This window comes from Zingiber officinale, chromosome 8A (genome assembly GCF_018446385.1).
Source record: "Zingiber officinale cultivar Zhangliang chromosome 8A, Zo_v1.1, whole genome shotgun sequence".
Taxonomy (NCBI): domain Eukaryota; kingdom Viridiplantae; phylum Streptophyta; class Magnoliopsida; order Zingiberales; family Zingiberaceae; genus Zingiber; species Zingiber officinale.
The window spans coordinates 101,107,597-101,122,685 of record NC_056000.1 but is presented as its reverse complement, the minus strand read 5'-3'; positions in this window follow the sequence as shown (position 1 = coordinate 101,122,685).

Sequence of the window (15,089 nt, the reverse complement as noted above, 5' to 3'; positions counted from 1 at the left end):
CTTTCCACCTGCCTAGTATACACTAGAACTTCTTTGTCTAACCTTAACTAAGACTTTCACCTTACCTAAGATCACTTAGGACTTTCCTACACACTTAGTTAGACTTGTTAGAACAACAACATAGCTTAACATTGAACTTTTACCAATATCAAAATACAAGTTTGATTAGCTAGTGCTTCCGGCACCAACAAACCCGACCCTATGACTAGTAGAAAATTAAGACACGGAGAATCGGATATGAAAGTGCAACCTAATTTACCATGAGGAAGCCTAGACCGTCATAGAGCCTAATGGATCAAACCTAATTCGTTGTCACAGAAAAGAAGTTAATTAGAGATCGTAAGGTCTAATGACAGGGTCCCCTCTAGGTTATGATCACTAGTTGTGATCTTTCTAAAAGTAGACAATGATTAAGGGTGATACACTATTGTAGAAGTAAAAGTTCACACCGGATACTATAGAATGGTCTACCTATATAAATATTCATTGAGGATATGTAGCCAAACATAGATTAGGTGTTTACAATTATTTGGGTGAAACCGAAGTCCTAGAATCACCTTCACCCACTACCTCTTACCGTGATCATCTCTACCTTTTGATTGAGATCCTACTGCCTCTATCTATGATCTCACTACCACTTTTATGATCTCTCTCCCTCCCCCTCACATTCTCGCTATCTCTCTCTCCCTTGCTCTCTCAACTCTAGCTTTCTCTCTTGTTCTAGTGACATACACATAAACCCTTAATTATCTAGAGAACCTATTCTACAATTCTGACTATTACTTAATTCATAGTCCTCATGGGATTGATATATTTTATTACTTGATGATATCTCTGTACACTTGTAGATTTACCACACATTAATGGACGTGCCTTTTGGCATGGCCATGTCTCTCCTTGGAGGTAGTCGTGTGCTCAACAAAAGGCAAACCCGAGGGAGGGCGGGTGTGAATCCACACGACCATGCCTCCCACCTGGAAACAAGATCGTGCCTAGCCGAAGCCAATAGGGGGGCGACAGTGTGAATCCACACAGTCATTCCTTTCGTGATTGGAAGAACCAAGATCCGATCATGCCCAAGAGGCACGACCGTGACATGGGCTGTGCTAGGGTTGTGCCCCCTCCTATAAAAGGGATTTTCTCCCTTTTCACATATCTTTAGTTTGGGTCTTCACCCCCATTCCTTGGGAAAGGGTTCTCCCCTTTGGGAGAACCCTAGAAGCTTCATCTTCACCGATCCACATCATCCGTTCACCTCCGGAGCAAGGGTTGCAAGCAAGAAGATAGGCGATGCATATATAAGCATTCATCTCTTCTCTATCTTGTATTTTGGATTGTAGGATGCTTAATTTCTTATTTCATATTTATAAATCCTTTGTAATGGAGTAAATCTTCAAATTTAGGATATAAGAAATAGTTGTGATGCAATGATGATATATGAAGTATGTATTTACTTGTTTTCTTATTCAATGAAGTATTTATGCCATGTTCTATGTGTCTTATGCCTTGTAAGTGTTTGATAAAATGTATGAATGATGTAAACATATTGATGTGAGGGATTAGTTACCATGTAGAGGAGGTACTTTTGAATATATGACCCAGGGGGCATAGTGATAGAGGGTAAGCCTTTAATCGAACTTTCTGGAGTATTACCTTGAATTGGGAGTTAATCCTCCACAAGGGATTAACTAATTAGAGCTTAATGATTTTTCACTAATTTCATACTAGGAAGTAATTTGTATAATCTAGATTGTATGACCAGGGAACCCTCGGTGACAAACGGTAACCTTTTAACTGGACCTTCTACATTACCTTTTTTACTTAGTAGCACTAAATGCTAATGGGGAGAACACTCTGGTGAGACCGTTGTGGGGTTACACTGACAACTTTATTAGAATCCTTGAAAGAGTTTAAGCATGGAGGTAAGAAGATGAATAATGTATGGGGACATTAACTACCAATATAGTAAAATCGAACTCCTAGAATCATTCATTCACCATTCAACTCCTTCATCTCTTTATTCACTTGCGCTCACACTCTTTCCTCGTCTTTCTCTTTTCTCTATTTCTCTCAACCATTAGTGACAGAACCATCCTTCGATTGTCTAGATAATTTACTGTATGAATTCAATTAGTACTTAATCAACAGTTCCTGTGGGATAGATATTTTTATTACTGACGACGTAGTCATACACTTGCATTTATTTGTTAGGTTACTAGGGAAATAAATGTTATATTTTTCTTGATTCTGAGTAATCTTTTAAGACCTTGGACCTTGTGTAACTTGAGAGATATAAACCATGTGTGTGATAGGTAAGTGTCGATCGCTGGAAGCATAAGAAATACGGTCCTATCATGACTTGACTAGGCATAGGGATTGAAACTTGAAAATTTTAGTCCACTTATTACATTAAGCACAGAGAACTATTTCTTAGGCCATATTCAAACTATTTTTTGCATCTTGCTCACTAATGAAATCATTTGATAGGATTATACTAATTTGCTACAGATTACAATGCACTATTTAATCATATGAGTTTAAATATAGTTTTACTTGAGAACAAGCAAAAGTTTAAGTTTGGGGGTGTGATATGCATATGTTATGTATGTTTCTAGGCATTGTTGGACACACAACTATTTGTATTTCATGAGTATAATATATGTTTATTATACTCTATTTTATTATTTTATCATATTTCTATTCTATTTATTCAGAGATATATCCTTTACTTATTTTGATTCATAGAACGTAATTTGGAATGAAAATGGAGCAAAGACACACATTGGAGTAAATATATAGAAAATCAACATCCTGGCCATGTCCTAGAGGCACGCCCATATGCCAGCCGGAGGGCAAGCCGTATGCTAGCCCAAGGTATGCCTTGTCCCATAGGCACGACCGTGCCTCCCCACCCAAGAGCAGCCAAGGCATGGTCATGCCTTTTGGCATGGTTATGTCCCTCCTTGGAGGTAGTAGTGTACTCAAAAGAAGCCAAATAGGGGGCAGTCGTGTGAATCCACACGACCGAGCCTCCCACCTGGACATAGGGTTGTACCTAGCCAAAGCCAACAAGGGGGCGTCTGTGTGAATCCACATGGTCGTGCCTCCCTTGATTGGAAGAAATGAGATTAGACCGTGCCCAGGAGGCACGGCCGTGACACGACCCATGCCTAGGGCCGTGCCCCCACCTATAAAAGGGATTTTCTCCCCCTTTTCACATATCTTTGGTTTGGGCTTCCGCCCCTATTACTTGGGGAAGGGTTCTCCTCTTTGGGGAAATCTTAGAAGCTTCATCTTTACCGATTTGCATTATTTGTCCATCTCCGGAGCAAGGGTGACAAGCAAGAAGACCGGCTATGCATAGATAAATATTCTTCTTTTCTCTATCTCGTGTTTTGGATTATAGGATGCTTAATTTCTTGTCTCTTATTTGTAAATCTTTCACAATGTAGTAGATCTTAAGATCTAGGATATAGAAAGTAGTTGTGAAGCGATATTGATGTATAAACTATGTATTTACTTGTTTTCTTATTTAATGAAGTATTTTATATCATGTTCTATGTGTCTTATTCCTTATAAGTGTTTAATGAAATGTGTGAATGGTGTAAATATATTGATGTGTGGGACTAGTTACCATGTAGAGGAGGTACTTTGGATTGTATGACCGGGAGCCCAGTGATAGAGGGTAACCCTTTAACCGGACTTTCTAGAGTATCACATTGAATTGAGAGCTAATCCTCCACAAGTGATTAGCTAATTAGAACTTAATGAGTTTTTATTAATTCCATGCAAGAAAGTAATTTATGTAATCTAGATAGTATGATCGGGGGGCCTTCGATGACAAAGGGTAACCTTTTACTTCGGTCTTTTACATTACCTTTTCTACTTAGTAGCATTAAATGTCAATGGGGAGAATATTCTGGTGAGACCATCATGGGGTTGCACTGAAAACTTTATTAGAATTCCTATAAGAGTGTAAGTATGGAGGTAAGAAGATGAACAATGTATAGAGACATTAAGTAACAACATAGTAAAATCGAACTCCTAGAATCATTCATCCACCATCCAACTCCTTCTTCTCTTTGTTCACTTGCGCTCACACTCTTTCCCCCTCTCTTCTCTTCACTTTTCTCCTCTCTCTATCTTTTCTTGATTTCTCTCAAGCGTTAGTGACAAAACAACCCTTCAATTGTTTAGATAATTCACAATGTGAATTCAACTAATACTTAATCAACAATTCCTATGAAATCGATATTTTTATTATAGATGATGTAGTAGTCCACTTGTGACTTCATAACATGAGTGAAGTTAGGTGGTGGAAGTCCTAGTGAGTGAAGTCAGGCAATGGAAGTCTTAGTGAGTGAAGCTAGGCAATCCTAGGGAGAGGTAACCCTAGGTAATGAGAAGTCTTGGAGGAAACTCTAAGCATGTGTGACTGACTAGTTTTTGGTTAACTGCGTGCGGTCATCCGAACCAGCGAATTCTTGATATTGCTAATACTATTTTACTTTACTATTTTATATCTATTATACTAATTCAGTATTACAGGTAAGTTTCAATAGATCATATTGATCAAACACTAAGTAGGATCAGAGAAAATTCAAACAGATCTAGAGGACTAGATATTTGGCAGGTAAGTGGGGGTAAGTACTAGAAGAGAGAGATCCAATGAGAACGTGTTCCCAGTTAAGATAATAGTAGGTGTTGGTCTGACTTAGGATTTTATTGAAATATGGAGTTAGGACCAGACAGTCCTCAGACTATTAAAATATTTATTTGTTCATATTAGGGGTTGGCAGGTAAGTGGGGGTAAGTACTAGAAGAGAGAAATCTAATGAGAACGTATTCTCAGTTAAGGTAATAGTAGGTGTCGATCCGACTTAGAGTTTCATTGAAATATAGAGTTAGGACCAGATAGTCCTTAGACTATCAAAATATTTATTTGTTCATATTATGCTTGTAGTGATAACTCTGTAGTGTTGGAAAGTGAAAGCTGGAAAAATGGCTGTTGGTGCCCGGGTAGGGTCTAGGCACCTGGAGGTCCGGGTGCTTAGACTGGGTCCAATCGCCTAGATTGGCCTAAATCTAGCAACTCACATAGATGAGTTGACACACTCTGATTAGCTAGCACATGTCAGCATCCAAGTGCTCGGGGCTAGTTTAGGTGCTTGGGAGTGGATAGAGCTTCACCAAGGTACACTCACGTTAGTGTTCCAAGCATCGGAGGTAGTCCAGGTGCTCAAAGATGGATAATTCAACAATGAAGTAGGATCAAATAGGTCTCGATCCATGTGCCCAGTGTGGTCTAAGTGCTCAAAAATACCTATAAAAGGAGTTTCAACTAGCATCTTTAAAAATCAACTTGTACGCTTATTCATGATCATTCTACTACTCCAACTTTATTCTGTTGCTATCCTACAATGTTGCTTCACTCGACTACTACAGAAGAATCAACTCCAACACTTGAGCTCACAACTTCTTCATCCTTGTGTTCGTAAAGTTTATTTTGTGTCATTTACTTTATTGCTCAAAGGAAGTGTAGGGTGTTACACTTTTCTTTTTCTTATTTGTACTCGATTACTCTACCAGAAATTTTTTGGTAGAGAATTTTAGTGAATTACCCATTGATAGGTCCAAGCGGCTTGAGTCTTAGAGTATGAATCTCCGAATGCTCCGAACCAAGTAAAAATCGGCCGTATTTTGTTTTTCACTTTTATACTTAGGAGCTACTTGTTTTAAGGGTTTGATAAATGGGGAATCAGAAAGGAATAAAATATAGGTGGTTAGTTTTAGGGTTTCATATGTTCACATTAGTTTCATTACTTATTTGCTGGCAATATCCATTCCCCACTAAAATCACTATATTAAAACCCATTCTTGAAAAAAAAACTCGCAGAACCCATCCTTTTCCCATTCTTTTTTTTTCTTATTGAATCTCTCTCTTCTTAGCTCATTCCTGTTCCCAGATAGGATATAACCAAGCAACATCTTTTATAATGATACTCATTCTCCTTACTAAACTAAGCATCCCCATTAAATTAATGATACCCATTATCATTCCCCACTAATATCATTCCCATTCCCATCCATATTCCCCTTATTGAACCAAGTAGCCCCTTAGTTTTATTCTGTTGTGTACTCACACTTGTTTTAAAAGTTAAACAAGAATAGGTTTTCAAAATCACGTAATTCACCTCCCCTCTCATGTGCCAACGATCCTGCAAGTGGTATTAGAGTAAGGTTTGTTCTGAATTGATACAACCTCCAATTGAGCAAGGGGTTTCTATTTGTTATTTTTGCTTTATTTTAGGTTTTGAGCATTTTTGAATTAATTTGAATTGGTGCATTCACCTCTTCGAATAAGTTTTTCATTTTGATTTATCAAATTACTTGAAATTGGTGCAATACCTTTCGAGTTTTCTTTCTGTTATTTTTCTCTCCTCCCACACTACTTACCCCTAGTCACAGTCTTAAAAAGCCTCTTAAGCCCTTTCTATGTCATAATTAAATGACCAAAAGTGAAGGCTATAACACTACTTGCCCTCCACTCTTCAACGAAGATAATTTCTCCTACTAGAAGAGAAGAATGGAAGTGTACCTAAAGAGAGATATTAATTAGTGGTTCACCATCTGACAAGGATATAAGGCACTAATAGACAAAGTAACAAAAGCATCTTGCAATCTAGAGAAACGGAATCTAGAAGATAAGAAGAAGACCCAAGTTGATTCAAGGGTGCTGAATATTCTTCAATGTGGACTGACCAAGGAAGAACTCAACTAGGTCAAACCTTTTGAGAACGTAAAGGAGCTCTGGGATAAGCTGATCGAACTACACGAAGGGACAAGCAATGCTAAGGCAACAAAACGTGACTTATTGTTAAATATTTTATTTAATATTAAAATGTAGGACAGAACAACTTAGCTACATGTGAGGATTAAAGACATCCTGAATGGACTTCATCTGATCGATCATCAAATGGAAAATAGGGATGTCATAAGGTATCCCTTAAATTCATTTCCTTGAAATACATAGTGGGCATCTATAGTAGATGCCTATAAAGTTTCGAAGAATTTAAATAAATTAAAATTAGATGAGTTATTTTATGAATTTGAACTTCATGAATAGACTAACTCAAAATAGGTTAAGATAGGTGTGGGTACAATCAACCTAGATATGATCAGGTACGATCATAGTTTTGATGTGTGTGTCAAAGAGTTTAAGTTAGATTTCATATATGTTTGATATGTATGTTTGAGTCATGCAGGACTAGGTGAGACACATGTGAGGAGCTTGGTGCGGCTAAACTTGGAAAAGCTCTTCCTATGGCTTGAGTCCTTGAGATCGGTGAAGGATGGTGCATCCGAGGGATCGCTGGATTAGGAGCAACAGAGTGTAGCTAAGGGAAGCGGACTTCAAGGCTAAGCCAATGATACATGGAGAGGAGTCGCGGGCTTGAGTGCATCTGAGGGATGAAGGTCGAGGAAGAGGGCTTCAAGGGTGACTTCGGAGAGGATGAGTGTGAGTGCGTAACCAGGACCAGTTGATTGATGAAAGTGGCAGTCGGCTGGTCCAGTCGACTGGGAGTGAATAGAGGCATTCTGTTCACTCAACTAGCAGTGACCAGTTGACTGGTATATTTACGAGTCAACTAGTAAATGACTGTTAGTGACCTTTGGTGGAATCCCTGATTCTACAAAGTAGCCGTTGGCTACATCCAATGGTAGCACCAGTCGATTGATGGATTTGCTAGTTGACTGGTGCACAGGAAATGAGTTGATTGAGATTGACTCTTTCCACTCTATTTAAAGGGGCTTTGAGGGATAAAGGAGGTTATTGATTCTTACTAGAATTCTCCTAAGTCATTCCCTCAAGCATCCAAGCTAATCCTCTTCCTCCCAATCTAAGTTTTCATCTTGTAAAGAGGAAGAGAGCTTTGTGAGAGATTTGCTCCATCGAGAAAGAGAAAGTATTAGCCGAAGATTGCCAGGTACTAATTCACTGACGGATTGAGGGATCGTCCACCTCAAGGAAAAGTCGTGGAGTAAGAGCAACCAATCTCCGAACCACGTTATATAATCTTGTTAGTGTTTTCTTTCTCTCTTACTTAGTTTCTATTGTTATTATTCTGCTAGGCACTAACATTGTAGGAAGGAAAATGATTTGGGGTTACCAAGCTATTCAACCCCCTTCTAGATGGCCACCGATAACCAACAAGTGATATTAGAGTGAGGACTCCCTTCAATGGACTAATTGTCAAGAAGAGCACTTTCAACAAAATGGCCATCTCACACATTCAACCACCCAAATTCGAAGGAGACTTCTCTTGGTGGAAGAAAAAAAGGAGGTATTCTTTGAAACCGACTTTGATATAATGCTAATAATAGAAAATGATTTTGAGATGCCTAGGGATCAAAATAATGAGTTAATCGAGAAAATAAGATGGAGCAAGAAGCAAAGGGAAGAGCATGTAGTAAACTCAAGAGCAATGCATCATCTCCTAAGTATTCTTCCCCAACAAGAAGTAACTCAATTGGAAACTACACAAGTGCCAAGGATTTGTAGAAAAAGCTAGTAGAGCTTCATGAAGGCACATCGGAAGTGAAATTAGCAAGAAGAGACCTTCTCTAAACTCAACTCAACAACATCAAACTTGAAAAAAGAGAAAAGATATCTTCACTTCATGCCAAAAGTAAAGAAATATTGAGTGGACTAACAAGTGTAGGCGAGAAACTCTCCAACTGTGACATTATGATGAAAGCCATCAATGCTTTCCCAAGAACCACAACTTTGAGCTCAATTGTAGATTCATTCTACATTTCAAAAGACTTAGAGAAATCTTCTCTAGATAAATTCTTCTCAACAATGGAGCTTCACGAAACTAGAGTTGAAGGGTTAGAAGGAGAAGCTCATAGATCAAGGGGAGTAGCTTTCATAGCAAACCAAGAAAAGGGTAAGAAGAAGAAGTCTCCATCTCCACCATCTTCTGACTCTGAAGGATCAAGAACGTCAATGGATAGTGATCAAGAGGCATATATGGTAAGAAAAATGAGAAAAGCATTTAAAAAATTTTCAAACAACAAATCTCATGCTAGGAAAAGTTTAAGAAGCAAGAGTAGAAATAGGAGGCTTATTTGCTACAATTGCCAAGAAGAAGAACACATAAAGGATCAATGTCCTCTCTTGAAGAACAAGAAGAGAAGAGAAGGAAGAAAGGAAGAAGACAAAAGAAAAGGGGAAGAAGGTAAAAAAATTTAAAGGCAACATGGGACGATCCATCATCATCGGAAGAAGAAGAATACCATGTTTCTCATTTTTTTCTTAATAGGAGTTGATGATTTAGCCTCCACTTCATCCGAAAGAGAAGAGGAAAGGAGCTCAAGTGAAGAAGAAGGGAGCTCAAGTGAAGGGGGAGAACAAACATCAGATTCAGACTTCTCGGTAAGTGAGGTATACAATCTACCCACTCATACTTTAGTTAAAATTATCTCAAGTACAAATGAAGATTTGTTTAAGGCTAAAAAGGAAAACAAATTCTCAAAAACTGAGACTAGCATGCTTGAAGAAAAATTAGAATCCATGACTCTTAAGGATAATAATAATATATCATGTTTAGAAAAAGAAAATAATGATTAAAGGGGGGAAAAATAGAATACCATAGTAAAGCCCTTGAAAAATTCACAATTGGCTCCAACACTTTAAGCATGATTATAGGAAGCCAAAGGGCAAGTTTCAACAAAAGGAGATTAGGATACAATGAATCTAACAATGAAAAGACCTATTATTGTCTAATTGCTAGGGGCAATTAAAAATTATATTATAGATAGAAAATAAATCCATAAGAAATATTTGGTTACCCAATTAGAAAGAACTTTTATTGGGTGCCAAAGTCAATTCTTAAGGGTTAGAGGATTTTTAGGTCAATCAACCATTAAAGTCATATTTATTTTTTTTTGAAAAATAGTTGACTTAAGACCTTAAGGGGGAACACTTAGCCTTGATAGAAATTTATGATAAGAAGGGGATATCAAATTCCCACTAATTAAATGAGTTACTGACAACTTACTTAATTAATATCTAACTCCAAGAGTATTACCACTCAACCTTATTGTCATGTCGGACTAAGTCCACCTGCAGGATTTACATGACAATCCTTATGAACTCCTCTTGGGGACATCATCAACCTAGATTCCTAGGACACAGTTTCCTTCTATAATCAACAACACACACTATAAATAATATTATTTCCTAACTTATCGGGCCTATTGATTTATCGAACTAAATCACACCCTTTGATAAATTAAAGAAATAAATATTAAGTATACGCGCTTGTTATTATATTAGGATTAAGAGCACACACTTCCATAATAACAGAGGTCTTGTTCTTTTATTTAGTCAGTATAAAAAGAAACTACCTCATATGGTCCTGCTCAATACACTCAAGGTGTACTAGTGTAATTTTATAGTCACGATAAACTAATACCAAATTACACTACGACTATTTCAATGGTTTGTTCCTATCCATCTTAGTCGTGAGCTACTATTTATAATTTATAAAGAACCGATAACATGATTTTCTGTGTGTGACACCACACAACATGTTATCTACAATATAAATTAATTGAACAATTACACTTTACATATAAATGTAGACATTTGACCAATGTGATTCTTATTTTTAAATAAATTTTTATACAAAAAGCTAGGCTTTTAGTATACACTCTAACACTCCTTTGGGGGCGTGACATGGGAGGAGTCTCAGATGAGTGAAGATAATAAAAATGAGCTCGAGGAATATCAAATTGAGACTTTGACAAAGGATTGTGATAAGTGTGAAGTATATAGGGTTTTCATTGAGTTTTCATGCTACATTCGACCTACTTTTGCATATATAATTCATGATATCTTGATTCTATGCTTCATTTTTATATTTTATTACTCCTAGATACTGCTCTCATATATTTTGGATGACAAAAATGAAGATTAGAGAGAAATGGGGAGCAAAGAGAACAAGAGGAAGAAGCCCTGTTAGGACACGGGTGCTCGTGCCCAGTGGCATGGGTCGAGCTTGGCTCTGCCAAATCACCACGATCTCCCATGCCAATGATTCATCCATCTCTAGCACAGAGAATTTTCCCCTATAGGGGAAACCCTAGAGCCATCATCTTCATCCACTTTGACGATTCGTTCATCTTCGACTTAAGGAATCACTCCAAAGACACTAGGAATCTTCTCCCTTAGCATTTCTTATCTCTATTCTCTATTTTGGATTGTATGAATGCTTTTTTTAATGTCTTTGGTTTATAATTTTCTTGTAATGAAGTAGTCCTCTGGATTGTAGGATGTAGGGAGTAGTCTTTTTAATATGTGAACATCTTTTCATTCAATCTACTGAGTTTGCATGTTTCTTATTCGATGAAATATGTATTTATGGTCCGGATCCCTGACCTCGATGCCAAAATCATGAGATTTATATCCCACGAGGGTTTGGGGATAGACTGAAAGGAGAATCCGACCCTCCAACCCATAGAAAATTGAGATGCGAAGAGTTAGATATGAAAGTGTAACCTAGTATGTGATAGGCATGCGTCTGTCACTTGCTCAGATCAAATTAATAATTTCTAATCAACCAAAGCCCTTAACATACACTAAGGTAGTATAGTAAAGGACCGGATCATCTCTCTCATAGAACCAATGGTAGGACATTTGTTTTCAGACCAAATTGAACCAGGGATTTGTTTTTGGGGGTTTCTACACCTAATGTAACAAAGGAAATTCTAACTAACAAGTAACGATGAAGCCATAGCGCAGTGTCACTCTACCCTATGAATAATACCATAAACATACATAAATGAAATTAACTATCAAACCTAGCTAACTATCGAAGACTACCCTTAAATTATATTGTCACACTATGACACAAGAATCGTCATCAATAGTCATAACATGAAACAAACACAGTTAACACAAACATGCATAAGGAAAGCAACAATGAAACAAAAGTAATTGACTAAACAAGATTAACAATGATTAAACAAAACCTAACTATGTATAATTACCAGATTGTCACCCTATGATACAAGTTTAGCAATCATGCATAAATAAAACCAAACAAAGTTAACAAAACCTAACAAAGTGCAAGACTAAACAATCTAAAATTTATCATAACATAACTACAAAATCAAATGTGAAAATAAGCTAACAAATAAACATGAAACAATCAAACATAAAAGTAAACTAAACTATCCAACCACAATCAATGATTAAACACAAGAAGCATTTTACCTGTCACAAACATAACCATTGAGGAGAACTCCGTTGTCACTAGGAAATCCCCTGAATTTAGTGGATGATGATGCTGTTGGTCGGAGAAACAATCAAAGATGGTGGAAGCACAACTTCCTAGAAGCAAACCACTTTGCGAGAAATCTGCTGGTGTGAAAGAAATCTACCAAGAATAGTAAACCTAAATCTGCCCTCTTCACTGCATTGGGCAGAACTGGTCCTGTGGTGCCAAAAATGGGTAGATGTCCGGTTAAAAATTCTCTGACAAAGGGGAAATGGGTGCTGCCAGAAATCTTTGAGTTCCTACTGTTGGGATGTATACTATAAGCCTAGCTTTTGTATGAACATCTGTTTTTGAGATATTTTGAAATGAGAATCACTTTGATCAAATGTCTGCATTTTATATTTATATATGTCGATGCAGTTGTCCATTTAATTTATATTGTAGATAACATAGTGTGTGGTGCCACACAGAAGATCATGTTATCGGTTCCTTATAAATTATAAATAGTAGCTCACATCCAAGATGGATAGGGGCACACTATTAGAGCGGTTGTAGTGTAATTTGGTATTAGTTTGTCTTGACTATATAATTACACTAGTACACTATGAGTGTATTAAGCAGGACCATTTGAGATTTCTCAATTTATATTGACTATATAAAAGAACAGAACTTCTGTTATTATGGATGCGCGCCTTCTTAATCCCTATATAATAATAAACATGTATACTTAGTATTTATTTCTTTAACTTATCAATGGGTGAGATTTATTTGTTAAATCAATAGGACCGATGAGTTGGGAGATAGTATTATTTATATGGTGTGTTGTTGATTATAGAAGGAATCTATGTCCTAATTATTTAGGCTGATGATGTCCTCTTGAGGAGATCATAAGGATTATCATGTAATTAAACCCTGCAGGTGGACTTAGTTTGGCTTGATAATAAAGTTGAGTGGTACTACTCTTGAAATCAGATGTTAATTAATTGCGTTGCCAGTAACTCAATTAATTAACGGACATACGATATCTTAAACACAGGGAGATTAATACACTCATGATAAGTAGGAGCACATATTGTAATATGGGATTGATGCGGTAGTTCAATAATAACTTTTTAGTGGTATGAGTTATTATTAATGAACTTGGGTTGGGTGTTCGGGCTGAACACAGGAAGTCCAAGTGTAGCGTCCAAAATCACTTATTTAATTAAGGGAATTTATTGAATTAAATTATAATTTAATTAGAATCTAAATTTATTTAATTAAGGGAATTTATTGAATTAAATTATAATTTAATTAGAATATGGAGTTATTTAATTATGAGATTTATTGGATTAATTATAATTAGTCCAATAAAGTGGATTAGGATTGCACCTTGGTGATATGGATAGTACCATCTAACCTTTTAAGTCATACTTAACCAGAATCTCAGAACCGGGGTATTACAATCACCCTCACTTAAAGACACAACACCCTTGTTGTGTAATCACGAATCACACCACATACAAATCCTAGAATCTCCCTCGCTAGGTGGTGCCCTAGGTACTCCTGCCACAGGTGCACTCATGTTCGCAAGGTTGCTCTGATACCATCTGTAACGGCCCGGCCTGGGCAGGCTCCACCCGAACTTAACCGGGAACGCCACCAGAATTGCCCATCGGGTTGACGACTAGCTCCCCAGACCACCGGAGGTCCTTTCAGCATGCTTTGTCCTCACTCGCACGCATCCTAGAAAACTTCCCAGGAGGTCACCCATCCTCAAATTTCTCCAAGCCAAGCACGCTTAACTTTGGAGTTCTTAAATTTGGGCTTCCGAAAAGGAAGGTACATCTTGGTGATATGGATAGTACCATCTAACCTTTTAAGTCATACTTAACTAGAACCTCAGAACCGCGACGATGAGTCCAGATGCATTGCATAAGCTAGCATGCTCATGGTCATCGTGAAACAGAGGCAACGAAAGCAATTTAATTTGGGCGTAATAATGAACTTAGTTTTTAATAATTTTAATTAACTCCTAGTTATAATTGGGATAATTTAAATATGCTTAATTAAAGTCTAATAAAATTATTTATATATATATATAGATAGATTAAATTTAGTTAATATATTTTATATTTAAAAAATATTGAAACTATGCTAGCACGATATGATATGATATGGTACCAAAATCGTATTGTTCTGGTGTTAGATCAAAACTTCGGCATGACTCGAGATTTTAAATCGGTAATAATATAGGAGAAGGAACACCAAAAGTTCAGCTATGTAGACTCATTTGATTTGACTTCATCTATATGACTTCATCTAATCCAACGATAGATTGGTAGAGCGCTTTTAAGGTCAAAAGTTTGTTACTTTATCACAAACATCTACGTTGGGGAATAGATCTCGATAGAGGCTTCTCAAATATCTCAGCCCTAAACACATCCAAAATCCATAGACAAAGAGAAAGATAAACTCTTACACCCTCTACCAAAGAAAAAGAGAAAATTTCCAAACCTATTTGACAAAAAAAACTAACAAGGTAAAGGGCAATTTATTGATTAGTAAGATCAAAATGAGTATAGGAAGTTTTAAAAAAAATGATAGTAACATTAATAACAATGCAACTATTGATAAAAGCAATGATAGTGAAGATGTAGTAGATGATGGTGAAAGTTATGTTTCCTCAGTTCCTACACATGAGCCGTGGACATGTGATAAGGTTACACACATATGATAATCAGGGTGCTAGACATTATGAGTTAGTATCAACAAATTTGATAGGGGTAACAAATTAAATAATTTGATTATTATCAAGATATA